Genomic DNA, 16,175 nt, shown 5'->3' on the forward strand with positions numbered 1-16,175 from the left:
AATGTGGAAAAAGTCAAGGGGTCTGTATAGTCTCAGAATGCCCTGTATGATGCAATGAGTGGATATCTAGGAGAAATATGTCATTAGTGGAACTGACCAATGAGTGGATATCTAGGAGAAATATGTCATTACTGGAACTGACCAATGAGTGGATATCTAGGAGAAATATGTCATTAGTGGAACTGACCAATGAGTGGATATCTAGGAGAAATATGTCATTAGTGGAACTGACCAATAAGTGGATATCTAGGAGAAATATGTCATTAGTGGAACTGACCAATGTGTGGATATCTAGGAGAAATATGTCATTAGTGGAACTGACCAATGAGTGGATATCTAGGAGAAATATGTCATTAGTGGAACTGACCAATGAGTGGATATCTAGGAGAAATATGTCATTAGTGGAACTGACCAATGAGTGGATATCTAGGAGAAATATGTCATTACTGGATCTGACCAATGAGTGGATATCTAGGAGAAATATGTCATTAGTGGAACTGACCAATGAGTGGATATCTATGAGAAATATGTCATTACTGGAACTGACCAATGAGTGGATATCTAGGAGAAATATGTCATTACTGGAACTGACCAATGAGTGGATATCTAGGAGAAATATGTCATTAGTGGAACTGACCAATGAGTGGATATCTAGGAGAAATATGTCATTAGTGGAACTGACCAATGAGTGGATATCTAGGAGAAATATGTCATTACTGGAACTGACCAATGAGTGGATATCTAGGAGAAATATGTCATTAGTGGAACTGACCAATGAGTGGATATCTAGGAGAAATATGTCATTACTGGAACTGACCAATGAGTGGATATCTAGGAGAAATATGTCATTAGTGGAACTGACCAATGAGTGGATATCTAGGAGAAATATGTCATTACTGGAACTGACCAATGAGTGGATATCTAGGAGAAATATGTCATTACTGGATCTGACCAATGAGTGGATATCTAGGAGAAATATGTCATTACTGGAACTGACCAATGAGTGGATATCTAGGAGAAATATGTCATTAGTGGAACTGCTCTGCCAGTAAAGACATAAAACATTGTTAAGCAGAAACCAAATCAATTGAGTGGCGCTGGTCTTTCATAACAGAACCTCTCAAATGAAAACATCCATCTTGATAGTACAGTGAAAAATGAGCGTTGCCCCTAAAACAGCTTTACTCAAAAGGTTGTGAGCTTAGGTGATCAGAAACATGACTAATACACCACCTACACAGAGATGACACAAAAAAAAAACACATAAATCTGCCATCTGAAGCACCCAGGGCTTGTGACGAAGCATCATTAATACAATGCTTTGACTGCAAGCCAACACAAAACAAGCTGTTAGTCACAGTTTGTGTGTTGCCCCAGGTAACCCCATGGTCTCTGCAACAACAACAAAAGACGGGCCTGTAAAAAAACATCCTCTAATGCCTCTAATTAAAGGGCCTCACCTATTGAGCTCTGTTTTCCTTTCTTTCATTTAACTATTGTATTTAAGAAATTTCCCCCCTTCCCTGAAATCCTACTTCCACAAACACAGACGCCACCCCCTGTAGCAGAATTCTACATTAATCACTATAACAGAGGCGACACATTGAGGGCCTTTTGAAACCATGCCAAAACACATTCCCTTCATCAGGGGGAAATTAAAGCAGCTTGAAATCCTATCATGTGCCCATTTGAAGCCATCCACCACACAATAATGCCCAATAACTATTCCCAGACCCCTTGCCCCGAGAAGGTGGACTGTGGGTCACGTCCGCACCTCCTCTCACCTAGAAGCAGAACAATGGCCCGGATGCTGTCTGCAAAGACAGACTAGCTGGAGCTTCACCCCACCTTTAAGCAGCAAGGAAGTATCACAAGCAACAATAAGTGCAACTAAATAAAGATTCCTCCCGAAAATGGACTTGGAAACTCCAGGGGTGCAGAACATGATGTACGGGTGTGGGAAAGAATCACTGTGTGTATAGACCATCAGAGTTCCAGCAAACATTAGCTGGTTCCTCTACCAACAGTGACTGAAAGAAAATGCATTGCATCTGCGAGTGTTTCAAGGCAAAGCAGAATGAGGTCTAGAAATAAAAGCCCTCCAATTTATCATTTCATTTGGACCACAGAATCCCCCAAAAGCTGCTCTACTGTAACTGCATTGTCTTAAACAGACCGCCCCTGTTGCCTGACATTGAAGAGAATGGCCTGCAAATCAACACAAGGGAAAACAATAGATGGGTTTACACATTCATTCATTTATTCATGAATGATGTATGATCATTTAAGCCACACAAAACTGCTGAAAATGTTGGCACTGTGTAGCATTAGACCCAGTGGCGTTGAGGCTAAACCGAACTCTGCACGTTCACCATCACAGATCTGAGGATGATGCTGGTTGGTTGGTTGCCTCCGCCACGCTCGACATTGGTTGATGCTGATAGGCAACAGGAAGTAGTGATGTGATGTCCAACATGGGGACCAGTTGACTGGGAGCATCCTAGACACAGAGCAGGCGTTGGTGGGTTGGCTGCCAGGATGTGTTGTCTTCCGAATGGTAGCCTCAGCACCACCAGACCCAGCCAGAGGGGTCTGGGCAACCAGGATTAGCGCCGCAGCCTGCCACAAACTTGGCTTTGTGCTCATAAATAGCTGCAGCGTTCCTCGGAATTGATTATGACAAAGTGGTCTCTGCATTTTCCCCATGCCCCCCTGATGGTTCCAGCACTGCGTTCTTTCTCTCTCTGATGCCGTGGCAACACGGGTGAGCTGGTTTCACTGAGTTTTTCATTTGATTGGCAGGGATAAATATGCAGACATTCTCTCTCTGCCTAATGGTTGTCATACTTAGTCAATTACATTTTCGGTGAGAGCTAAGATGTTTTTGACAGATCTTGGACGAAAACCAAATCCATCATGTAGGTTTACAAGTCCAGTTTAGTCTGCAGTCTGTAATATTTGTGAAAACTGGAAGCAGATCTTCAGATTAAGTCAGTTTGTCTGATAAGCATGTAGTGTGTTTTCAGTTTACCCGCAGATACACAAATAGAGAACGACAGGAGGGAAACACGCCATGAATAGAGTAAACATTGTGCAATATCTCTTTGAGTTGATTAGTGTTTCCCACAATGGCATGCCTTTCTGATACAAATAAAGACTTCCACACAGGCATTCCATTGTTCCTCTCGTCTGTTTTTCAAAATCTTTCTTTAAAATCCTAATTGAGCTATGTCCATCTCATCTCCCTAATGCACAACACATGAATGGAAATGAACCATACATAGAATAAGATCTTTGCTGTCGTTTATTTGGAAGAGTATTCAGTCTTGAAATGAGCTGGCTCTAAGGTGCATTTGTCAAACATGTGCATATCATGCTCCATTTTTTCTGCATTCCTTTTAGCTTGTTGTCATTAGTCATTTCCAGCACATTCTATCAAAAGAGACAATGACCTACAATGGCCTAGTATTTAGACAAAACTACAGTGCATTCAAAAAGTAATCAGACCCCTTGACTTTTTTCACATTTTGTTACTTTACAGCCTTATTCTAAAATTGTTAAAATAATTTTTCCCCCTCATCAATCTACACACAATACTCAAAATGACAAAGCAAAAACAGTTTTTTTTGTTGCAAATGTATAAAAAAAAAATTAAAAAATCACTGAAATGTCACATTTACATACACTACCTTTCAAAGGTTTTGTGTCAGTTAGAAATGTCCTTGTTTTCTATGAAAACATACATGAAATTAGTTGCCAATTTGTTGAGGTAATCTGAAGAGATTTCACCCCATGCTTCCTGAAGCATCTCCCAGAAGTTGGATTGGCTTGATGGGCACTTCTTACATACCATACAGTCAAGCTGCTCCTACAACAGCTCAATAGGGTTGAGATCCGGTGACTGTGCTGGCCACTCCATTATCGACAGAAAACCAGCTGGCTGCTACTTCCCTAAATAGTTATTGCATAGTTTGGAGCTGTGCTTTGGGTCATTGTCCTGATGTAGGAGGAAATTGGCACCAATTAAACGCCGTCCACAGGGTATGGATTGGCGTTGCAAAATGGAGTGATAGCCTTCCTTCTTCAAGATCCCTTTTACCCTGTACAAATCACCCACTTTACCACCACCAAAACACCCCCAGAACATCACATTGCCTCCACAATGCTTGACATTTTTTCTACGTCTCACAAATGTTTTTTGTGATCCGAACACCTGAAACTTAGATTTGTCTGTCCATAACACTTTTTTCCAATCTTCCTCTGTCCAGTGTCTGTGATCTTTTGCCCATCTTATTATTTTCTTTTTATTGGCCAGTCTGAGATATGGCTTTTTCTTTGCAACGCTGCCTAGAAGGCCAGCATCCCGGAGTCACCTCTTCACTGTTGACGTTGAGACTGGTGTTTTGTGGGTACTATTTAATGAAGCTGCCAGTTGAGAACTTGTGAGGCGTCTGTTTCTCAAACTAGACACTCAAATGTACTTGTCCTCTTGCTCAGTTGTGTACCGGGGCCTCCCACTATTCTGGTTAGAGCCAGTTTGCGCAGTTCTGTGAAGGGAGTAGTACACAGCGTTGCACAAGATCTTCAGTTTCTTGACAAATTCTCGCATGGAATAGCCTTCATTTCTCAGAACAAGAATAGACTGACGAGTTTCAGAAAAAAGGTATTTGTTTCTGGCCATTTTGAGCCTGTAATCGAACCCACAAATGCTGATGCTCCAGATACAGTAGTCATTTACAACATTAACAATGTCTACACTGTATTTCTGATGAATTTGATGTTATTTTAATGGACAACAATTTTGATTTTCTTTAAGAAGCAAGGACATTTATTCAGTACTTTGTTGAAGCACATTTGGCAGCGATTACTGCCTCAAGTCTTCTTGGGTATGATGCTACAAGCTTGGCACACCTGTATTTGGGGAGTTTCCCCATTCTTCTCTGCAGATCCTCTCAAGCTCTGTCAGGTTGGATGGGGAGCGTCGCTGTACAGCTATTTCCAGGTCTCTCCAGAGATGTTTGATCTATTTCAAGTCCGGGCTCTGGCTGGGCCACTCAAGGACATTCAGAGACTTGTCCCTAAGCCATCCCCCAGTCTGAGGTCCTGAGCGCTGTGGAGTAGATTTTCACCAACAATATCTCTTTAAGTCCCCACAGCTGTGCTTATTAGGGGATATATATATATTTTACCACCAGGTATTAACAAAGAAGAGTTTGGTCTTGCCTCAGTGGGTTTTCTTACTGCGGCTAGACTCATACCACGTAACTGGAAGAGCGCAGATGGTCTGGAATCAACAGATTGGCTCAAACTCATGGTGGAGACTGCATCTTATGAATCAATGATAGCAAAATTACAGGAGAGGAAAGGGAAATGTAGTAAGATATGGGAACACTTTTTGAATTATATAAAAAGTGTGAGAAAGGGTGAGAAGCTAGGGCATAAGTTAGAAAAAATATATATATAATTGGTGGTTTTTTTGTGCATTTAATTTTTTTGATTGTTATTTGTTTTTATTTGCTGTTTAATATTCCAACCACTGATATATGGTTGAAAGGTGCTGTCTTGTTTGCTGTCTTGTTGAGTGTTATGTTTTTGTTGTTATTCGTGTTATGTAATGTCATGTTGATCAATTTATAAAAAACTCCATTCATATTTCCCTTGATCTTGACTAGTCTCCCAGTCCCTGCCGATGAAAAATATCCCCATAGCATGATGCTGCCACCACCATGCTTTACTGTAGGGATGGTATTTGCCGGGTGATGAGCGGTGCCGGGTTTTGGCATTCAGGCCAAAGAGTTCAACCTTGGTTTCATCAGACCAGAGAATCTTGTTTCTCATGGTCTGAGAGTCCTTTAGGTGTCTTTTGGCAAACTTCAAGCGGGCTGTCAAGTGCCTTTTTCCTGAGGAGTGGCTTCCATCTGGCCACTCTACCATAAAGGCCTGATTGGTGGAGTGCTGCAGAGACGGTTGTCCTTCTGGAAGGTTCTCCCATCTCCACAAAGGAACTCTTGAGCTCTGTCAGTGACCATCTGTTTCTTGGTCACCTCTTTGACCAAGGCCCTTTTCACCTGATTGCTCAGTTCGGCTGGGGGGCCAGCTCTAGGAAGAGTCTTGGTGGTTCCAAATAACTCTGAATTAAGAATGATGGAGGCCACTATGTTCTTAGGGACCTTCAATGCTGCAGGAATGTTTTAGTCCCCTTCCCCAGATCTGTGCCTCGACACAATCCGGTCTCGGAGCTCTACGGACAATTCCTTCCACCTCATGGCTTGGTTTTTGCTCTGACATTCCCTGTCAACTGTAGGAACTTATATTAACAGGTGTGTGCCTTTCCAAATCATGTCCAATCAATTGAATTTACCACAGGTGGACTCCAGTCAAGTTGTAGAAACATCTCAATGATGATCAATGGAAACAGGATGCACCTGAGCACAATTCTGAGTCTCATAGCAAAGGGTCTGAATACTTATGTAAATAAGTTATTTCAATGTGAAAACATTTTTTTGAAACTGTTTTTGCTTTGTCATTATGGGGTATCCAGGCTGTATCACATTCGGCCGTGATTAGGAGTCCCATAGGGCAGCGCACAATTGGCCCAGCGTTGTCCGGGTTTGGCCGGGGTAGGCCATCATTGTAAATAAGAATTTGTTCTTAACTGGCTTGCCTAGTTAAATAAAGGTTCAATTTGAAATGTAAAATTGTGCGTACATTGATGAGTAACATTTTTTTTTAATAATCAATTTTAGAATAAGGCTGTAACGTAACAAAATGTGGAAAAAGTGTAGGGGTCTGAATACTTTCCGAAATGCACTATATTTGACGGAATGAAATACTTGTATTACTCCTTGATGACTACAGCCTATGAGTAAGTTGTTTCGCTCACTTAAACAGTGTAGAGTAAGTTTCATCAATCTATAGGTGACTAGGACAGGACCTAGTGGAGGCACAGCTGCTGATACACATACAGTGCATTGTGCTCTGAGAGGGATGTCTTCAACTTGAAGTTTCCTGTACATGTTTCCTCTATGAATATCCTTCACTTCTCTTGTAATATCCTGTCCTGTAGATGCACAAAATGTTCACTGTAAATCTAATGATAAAACACAGGGAGGGAAAAGGCTGTTTCAACAAGCTAGCAAAACACCCCTTTCCTGTTATCCCCTGAAGAAAATGATTGAAATACTTGAACCTAAGTTGGGCTTCAACAAGCATCCTGTTTGAACTTGAAAGTGCATGTGAAGACGTTACATCCCATCAACAAACTGAGATCCAGTGTCTGTTGCTTTATCGGCCTTTTACATGGGTCAGTCAGAGCAGCGACTCTAGAAATACTAGCACAGGGTCATGTTCGAGCACTTCTCCTGCAGCGATGTCCTGGGGTCATCTCTGGACTTATGCAACCAACTAAAAACTTGTGCTTCTCCAACCTCATCTCGAGACGCACTTCTGTTCAACATCGGGATGGTAGCAGAAACGAGATACACAACATTAAAAACACCTGCAACATAATTTAGTTATATTAAACAAAGTTTCTCCAACAAAACCTCGCTGATATATAACATGTTCACCAAGTACACAAAATATTAGGAACACCTGCTCTTTCCATGACATAAACTGACCAGGTGAATCCAGGTGAAAGCTATAATCCCTTTTATTTTATTTGTATTTCACCTTTATTTAACCAGGTAGGCTAGTTGAGAACAAGTTCTCATTTGCAACTGCGACCTGGCCAAGATAAAGCATAGCAGTGTGAACAGACAACACAGAGTTACACATGGAGTAAACAATTAACAAGTCAATAACACAGTAGAATTTTTTTATATATATATACATTGTGTGCAAAAGGCATGAGGAGGTAGGCGAATAATTACAATTTTGCAGATTAACACTGGAGTGCTAAATGATCAGATGACCCTTATGACCCTTATTGATGTCACGTGTAAAATCCACTTCAATAAGTGTAAACAAAGAGGAGGAGACCGGTTAAAGAAGGATTTTTAAGCCTTGAAACAATTGAGACATGAATTGTATGTGTGTACCATTCAGGGGGTGAATAGGCAAGGCAAAAGATTAAAGTGCCTTTGAACAGGTAGTAGGTTTGAGTGTGTCAAGAACTGCAACTCTGCTAGGGTTTTCAATGCTCAAAAGTGTCCTGTGTGTATCATGAATGATCCACCAACATAAAGACATCCAGACAACTTGACACAACTGTGGTAAGGATTGGACTCAACATCGGCCAGCATCCCTGTGGAATGCTTTTGACACCTTGTCCATGCCCCAAAAAATTGAGGGTGTTCTGAGGGAAAAAGTGGGTGCAATTCAATATTAGCAAGGTGCTCTTAATGTTTTGAACACTCTGTGTATATACAGTGCCTTCGGAAAGTATTCAGACCCCTTGACTCCACATTTTGTTACATTACAGTACCAGTCAAAAGTTTGGACACACCTACTCATTCAAGGGTTTTTCTTTATTGTTACTATTTTCTACATTGTAGAATAATAGTGAAGACATCAAAACTGTGAAATAACACATATGGGATCATGTAGTAACCAAAAAAGTGTGAAACAAATATATTCTTTAAAGTAGCCACCCTTTGCTTTGATGACAGCTTTGCACACTCTTGGGATTTACCTGGAATGCTTTTCCAACAGTCTTGAAGAGGTTTCCACATATGCTGAACACTTGTTGGCTGCTTTTCCTTCACACTGCGGTCACAATGGGAACCACACATGCGGAGATCATCCGTTCACCTACTTTGCATCTCACAAGACATGGCGGTTGGAACCAAAAATAAAAACATTGGATTCATCAGACCAAAGCACAGATTTCCACCCGTCTAATGTCCATTGCTCGTCTTTCTTGGCCCAAGCAAGTCTCTTCTTCTTATTGGTGTCCTTCAGTAGTGGTTTCTTTGCAACAATTCGACCATGAAGGCCTGATTCACGCAGTCTCTTCTGAACAGTTGATATTGAGATGTGATTGTTACTTGAACTCTGTGAAGCATTTATTTGGGCTGCAATTTCTGAGTCTGGTAACTTTGATTAACTTATCCTCTGCAACAGAGGGTCTTCCTTTCCTGTGGCGGTCCTCGTGAGAGCCAGTTTCATCACAGTGCTTGATGGTTTTTGTGACTGAACTTGAAGAAACTTTCAAGTTCTTGAAATGTTCCATATTGACTGAGCTTCATGTCTTAAAGTAATGAAGGACTTTTAATTTCTCTTCACATATTTGAGCTGTTCTTACCATAATATGGACTTGGTCCTTTACCAAATAGGGCTATCTTCTGTATATTACTCCTACCTTATCAAAACACAACTGACTGGCTAAAACACATTAAAAAGGAAAGAAATTCCACTATTTAACTTTTAACAAGGCACACCTTGTGTGAGTTAATTGAAATGCATTCCAGGTGACTACCACATGAAACTTGTTGAGAGAATGCCAAGAGTGTGCAAAGCTGTCATCAAGGCAAAGGGTGGCTACTTTCAAGAGTCTCAAATATAAAATATATTTTGATTTGTTTAACACTATTTTGGTAACTACATGATTCCATGTGTTATTTCATGGTTTTGATGTCTTCACTATTATTCTACAATGTAGAAAATAGATAATGAGAAGAAAAACCCTGGAATGAGTAGGTGTGTCCAACATTTAGACAGGTACTGTCTAAATATATATATATATATATATATATATATATATATATATATATATATAGAGAGAGAGAGAGAGAGAGAGAGAGAGAGAGAGAGAGAGAGAGAGAGAGAGAGAGAGAGAGAGAGAGAGAGAGAATATGGATTCATTGGACTTATGGAAGTGTTGGCATTTTGAGACGACATTACCATATATGTTAAATTTCCATAGTGATTTGGGGTTTACAGAGACAGAGGAATTTATGTGCAAAGAGGGGTTCACTCTGTCACCAGCAGAGGGCAATCACTGACAAGCAGTTGTCACAGGGAGCTGCACAAACTACACTGTTCTGTAATTAATACCTTTGTATGAAGATTCTATTTACACGTATTTATAACTAAATCCACACATAAAAACATACATAAAAGTGCCCCAAAAATACAGTAGTAACTCCAACACATCCTGTGGTTATGCATTGTACAAACCTATGGAATGCACTTATCAAAGTACATACAGAGGGATATCAGCTGATGAGTTGGATTCAGTAGGGGATTTTTTTTAAATTCTTTATTTAATGTAATGAATATTATTTTTGCTGTTCTGTTCTGGGAGGACTTGTACATCATATAGGCCTACTGTAAAGCAATTATTTGACTTGCAATATAAATTCAGCACTTTAGAACTGTAAATGGCTCTCAGTAAGTACCTTTGCTGAAGGCATCAGTGTCTTGTGCATAAATTGCCAAACATACTCCATGGTGAACAGTATCTCATTCTCTGGTAGATGGTGCCCTCTTGAGGGGACTACATGACAGTTGTTAGGGATGGATTTCACCTCTGTATCCATCCACAAGGGAGCAGTGGTCATCAATTATCTCAGCAAAAATATCCTTACACCAAGGCCTGAAGAAATAAGCAATTTCTTGCTTACAGTCACTCAATTCACCTGACCTGTATCAATGTATGGTCAATGAGATTCAGATGCCATACAGATCTCTATTTGTTTCCACACTTTGCATACTTTGAACAGAAAAAAGCACCAGGAGGACAAATATAGGGCAGCAGGGATGATGCAATAAATATATATTTTTTAAGGTTAGGGAAATGTGCCACTTTTAAAGATGTCAATATAAATGAATGTAATGTGGCTGTTTGTAATTTTGTCTTGCCTTTTTCATATTTATTTGTATTTATTTTTGATTGAACCTTTATTTAACTAGACAAGTTACATGTGTTGTTGTTTTGTACCATCGAGGACCGCTTTGGAAACAAGACGTGTTTTAATTGATATTTGGAAGTGATATCCACTGGGTCCACATTGTATATTTTGTTGTATATGTATGTTACCCAAATAAATTCAATTAAATTCAACCTTAAATCTCCATCAGGGTTATTTGATGCTAGCCGATTCCAACTGTCTCTTGTGAAAACCAAATATAAAAACAACAAATGATTTCAAACATATACTTATTTGTAAACCTAAACCATGTGCTATTAGTAGGCCTGGGACTAGGCATATGTTTGACAATTGTAATTCGATTTGTGTTGATTTGTTTTATGGTAGATATTGCAATTAATTTGAGATGTATTACGGAATCTCTTCTGCAAAGAGGGATGGATAACAACCAAGATCATGCCAAATATAATGGCACGCACGGGAGCAAGACCACATTGTCGTTGAGTGGGTGTCATAGGTGACACTTCAGGTTCCTTTAAACCGGAATTAGCTGCGAAGTGCGACCTTGAAGTGTTGAAGTGCGAATTAGAAGGAATGTGAATAGTTGGCCTTGTTGCAGGAGAAAATATCATCATACTTAGCTGTACCTCCTTTGTAAGTGAATAGCTTTAACAAATACGATCGGCTTCTGAAGGCGTGAAACGTGGCTGCGGACATGGGATACGTTGCGTGGGAGACGTTGCGTTCGCAAAGACATTCAACGAAAGGAGAGGTGTGACCATGCACGCTCTGACAGCGCTGTAAATGTTTAATGCTATCTTTTATTATTCTCTGACACATAACAAAATGAAAATAACACAATCAAGAAGCTGACATCCACAATTACACTTTATATCATTAGTAGCCTACAATTCTAGCGTATTATATAGCACAGTAATAGCCCTGTATTAAAATTAGGCTCAGGCTATCACATCTTACTTTCTAAGGAATAATGTGTGCAGCTTCTGAGTAGGCTTAAATAAATACAAGTGTTGAAATTGAACATGTATTTCAAGCACACTTCAATTGTACATAGGCCTAAGAGATAGGTGTAAGACCCAACGTCATCAAGAGCATATTAATTTAAGCATATTGTTTGTTGGTGAAGTTGCAGTTCAATTTCGCAATTATATTTTGATGCATGCCGATAATATTTCAGAGTTGAAGTGCAGGGTTTGCTCTATTTGGGGTGATAGGTTAAAAAAACGCGCTCGGGGACAGTGGGTTTGGCAGCATTATTGACTCTTCTTTTGAATGCAAATCATCAGGGTTTGAAGACTCATCTGACGTCAGGAAGGAAGACCATAATATATCTTTAGCACCACCACCTTGTCAACAGCGCCACATTATGTGAGACAGTATCAAGTCAGGAACCAGTTCGCATTTCATTTTGGGGAGCACCATTGGACTATACACATCAGAACCATAGCAAGAGGATTGTTTTTTAGATTTACAGAAGGAGTCGCCCGGAAACTATGTCGACTTGAATGTCACTTTTGTAACTTTTTTCAAATCATGTATGTGGGATACCTCTTGGATAAAGAAGGCAGCATGTATCACCAAGGACCTGTAAGACGATCGGGAATCAACATCCCACCACAGAACTTTGTTTCCACGCCACAATATTCCGACTTTACTGGATACCATCATGTGCCAAACATGGATACTCATACACAGTCTTCGGGGGCTTGGGGAGCTCCTATGTCGCACCGAGGGAGGACTGGGGCGCCTATAGTCTGGGGCCTCCTAACACTATTCCTACGCCCATGAACAACTCCTCGCCGGGACAAGTTTCCTATTGCTCACCTGAATACAATCCCATGCACGCGCCAGGGTCAGCAGTATTGCAACCACCTACAGATAATATTTCTGTAGCTCAACTTTCCCCGGATAGAGAAAGGCGCAATTCTTCTTACCAGTGGATGAACAAAACGGTACAATCATCATCTACGGGTGAGAAAGGTCACAAGCAACTATATTGTGTCACGACACGCATGCCACTGTTAAAATTATTCGTGCAATGAGCACAGCCTCAACTCATGTCAAACTACACCTTCATATTTACCTAAGAAGTGCCGGACATTTTATGTTTTCTCTTGCATGGAAATGCATAATTGTGCCGGCTCATAAACTTGTGCAACAGGTAGTATTTAGAGAATGGATAAAATATAAACATTAATTGCATAATTTAAGTGATAAATCTCACTGTAAAAACGAATAACCTCATGCATAACACGTAATGTGTACATTTGGGTACATTTTAGGTGATATTCGTAACGAATTGCTAACAATAGCTAATTCTCCTTTAATTTGTAACTGTTCGTGGTCTCAGAACGAATCATTTAATCACATTTTAAATGAGATGTCACCATAATTACACAGTTGCATGTGAAATGTATGGAAATTGATAATTCAGTTTGGTGTTAGGCTTATTTTGAAACATGTAAGATACAACTTCAATGCACTAAATTGGCAATTGCACCAGACTCAAAACAGAAGAGAAAATAAGAAAAGTATAGGCACTCGATCGAACGTATCGAATGAATTATGGACAATGCAACTGTAAGCCTCCCATCGCGATAATGGTCTGATAAAGTATGATATCAATTACAACATCTTAGTTATTTTCTGATACAGGCCTATAGCCTTGTGGAGGAAACGATGAACGTGTCAAGAAAGGGCGCCAGGTGCTACTTGTAATGCTAATTTCTCTACTCCCGTCGACTGGATGCGAGGTCTACTTTTCTTGCTACATTGTCTCTGGTTTTGAGGGTTATCCGTCAAATTCAGGCGGCAACCCCTTTCAACACCTCGTTTTACTTTGATATGCACCAAAGTGTCTTCCTCGTCTCCCATTCTTCGAGAGTTATATTGCCGGAAAGGGTGGCGTTTTTCACAGCAAATAAATGTATTTGACAAATATATACAAAGCTTTATAACTGGGCAATAAACCACAACATTTCTTAATGTTTAAAAAAAATAGAATTGTAGACTATATTTATCAATTAAGTCATAATAACGTATGAGCCTCAATTAACTCGTAAATTTTGTTTTATAGCCTATTAACTTGTCAAATCACCCCCGCCCACATTTAAATATTCAGAAAATACCATCTTATAGCCTCGGTGTATTTTTCTTGTTAGGCAAGTCCATCAAATGTGTTATTAAGTGTTTAATTCTAGGAGGCTATCTCTGGCCCTGTAAAACTTACCAAGCATGACCTAGGCTATAACTATGAATATCAAAATGCTTCAATGTTGTTCTAAACGACTAATATTATTTTCTACCTGCAAAGGTGCTGACGTGTGTATGGTTTATCAACAAGAGCGACCTGATCCAAGCCAGAGAGATGTCTGCCTTGTAACTCCTTTATGTGTCGTGTGTTGCCTCTTAACACATCAATGGAGTTTAGGTAAAATCTCTGAGACTCTTTGTTCTGCAGTTTGTTCAAAAAGTGACATCAAAAGAAGATCAGTGGCTCGATTAGCATAGCTACCAACAAAGCAACACAATCTAGATTAACACGATAGCCACCACTTCAGTTGAAAGCGCCTAAAGACGTGTCATACACATTTAGAGAGTTATTAGATAAACGAAGTATCGAGTTTAATAGGCGTTTTGATAAGTAGCCTGTTGATTATCCCACCTCTCTAGTATTACTTGCTTTAAATAGTAAAAAAAATACAAGGTGAATTTAAAACAATAATTAACTTTAGAGTTGAAATAGGCTATTGCCCCTGTATTCATCAATAATTTGAATGCCATGAAATTGCATCGTTGCTTTGCATCATTTTCGTTGTTCAGAGTGACGGCTATTTAAAAATTAGGCACACGAAGCATAGCCTGTTGAATTCTCTGAATTTCTCACAATTTCAGGCAAAACAAGAACGAAGGAGAAATACAGAGTGGTTTACACCGATCACCAGAGACTGGAGCTGGAAAAGGAGTTCCATTTTAATCGTTACATCACTATCCGAAGAAAGTCCGAACTTGCGGGGAATCTTGGCCTTTCAGAACGACAGGTAAACCAATTAATTGATAGAGCATTAGGGCCCTAGACTTGACAAATCAAATGATAAATCAAATATAAAACGAATAACAATGTTGACAAGTTTTTCCTTTTACATTTACAGGTGAAGATCTGGTTTCAAAATCGCAGAGCCAAGGAGAGGAAATTAATCAAAAAGAAAATGGGGTCTGATGGCAGTGGAGGATCAGTGCACAGTGACCCGGGTTCAGTGAGTCCTCTGCCCGTACCAGGCTCACTCAGTCCGTCGGATATTCACGGCTCTCTCTACCCACCCCCCGGAATGAACAACTTGCCATCTATTAGGAACATACAGCAAGTTACTGTCACTCAGTAGAATCGAATTTAGACCATCCAACACAACTGAGCACTCCAACACGCTGAAAGGACCGTTCCTCAAGACTTGGATTCCAATGGATTATTCAAACGTCCTGAAGAACATGTTGTGGATTAGGAGATTTCGAGAAACAAGATGATTTATAACTGCAACAAAATGCTGGAGGCTCTTGAAATATTGTTTTTATAGAATAGTTCTAATAATAATTCCAAAAAACCCATACAAAAATCAACATATGGTTCAGACATGTAATGCTTAAATTGTTTGTTTGTGTCTGAGTTATTGAGATATAAATATAATTTTCTGTAGACTATGTAATGAAGTGTAAAAGTGTTTGTAAAGAAAATACAAAATCAGGTACATTTTATTTGAAATTGATCTGGTATGAAAAGGGATATCATTAATTTGGAGCTTTTATAATGGCTTGACAAACTGCATTTTCTGCTCCAATTTGATTGCAAAGCACACTTTCATAACGTTTTTCTACAGGGACAAGTAAATCAGGTTTTAAGTGAGATACGGGTGGAACGTTTGTTTGATGTTCAAAATGTAAATAAAATGTGTTTTAACGTTACCTTTTTCTACTTATTTCATTGATTGGAAAAGGATAGCTCACCTTTGCAAAAATAACCAGACTGCGTGTGCATACTGTTTTCAAACAGACTTCATTGTTTATAGTTTTACCTACTCTTATTATTTGATGCCTATAACCGCAAACAAAATTAGATCAGTTTATCAACCTTCTATGTCGTTTCCAAACTATTAGGATGGGATTCTGTCAGCCCAGCATGTGCCAAAGGCAACATTTGATTGTTGATGTGTAACATTAAATCGGAAGATATTGTCCAATAAATTGCACCAGAAAAAGTGTAATTGGCCCAAGCAACTTAATTTAGCCAAAGCAATATACATGCAACTTAGACAGTTACTTTTTGTAAAGGACTCTAGTGTCAAGTTTTAG

General features: G+C 39.6%; 1 pseudogene; it reads left to right on the top strand.

Annotated features, from left to right (window-relative positions):
* The first annotated feature begins 12,209 nt into the window (after positions 1–12,209).
* LOC135545192 (homeobox protein CDX-1-like) lies at positions 12,210–15,788 on the top strand (annotated as a pseudogene).
* The last annotated feature ends 387 nt before the right edge of the window (positions 15,789–16,175 follow it).

This window comes from Oncorhynchus masou, chromosome 9 (genome assembly GCF_036934945.1).
Source record: "Oncorhynchus masou masou isolate Uvic2021 chromosome 9, UVic_Omas_1.1, whole genome shotgun sequence".
NCBI lineage: Eukaryota > Metazoa > Chordata > Actinopteri > Salmoniformes > Salmonidae > Oncorhynchus > Oncorhynchus masou.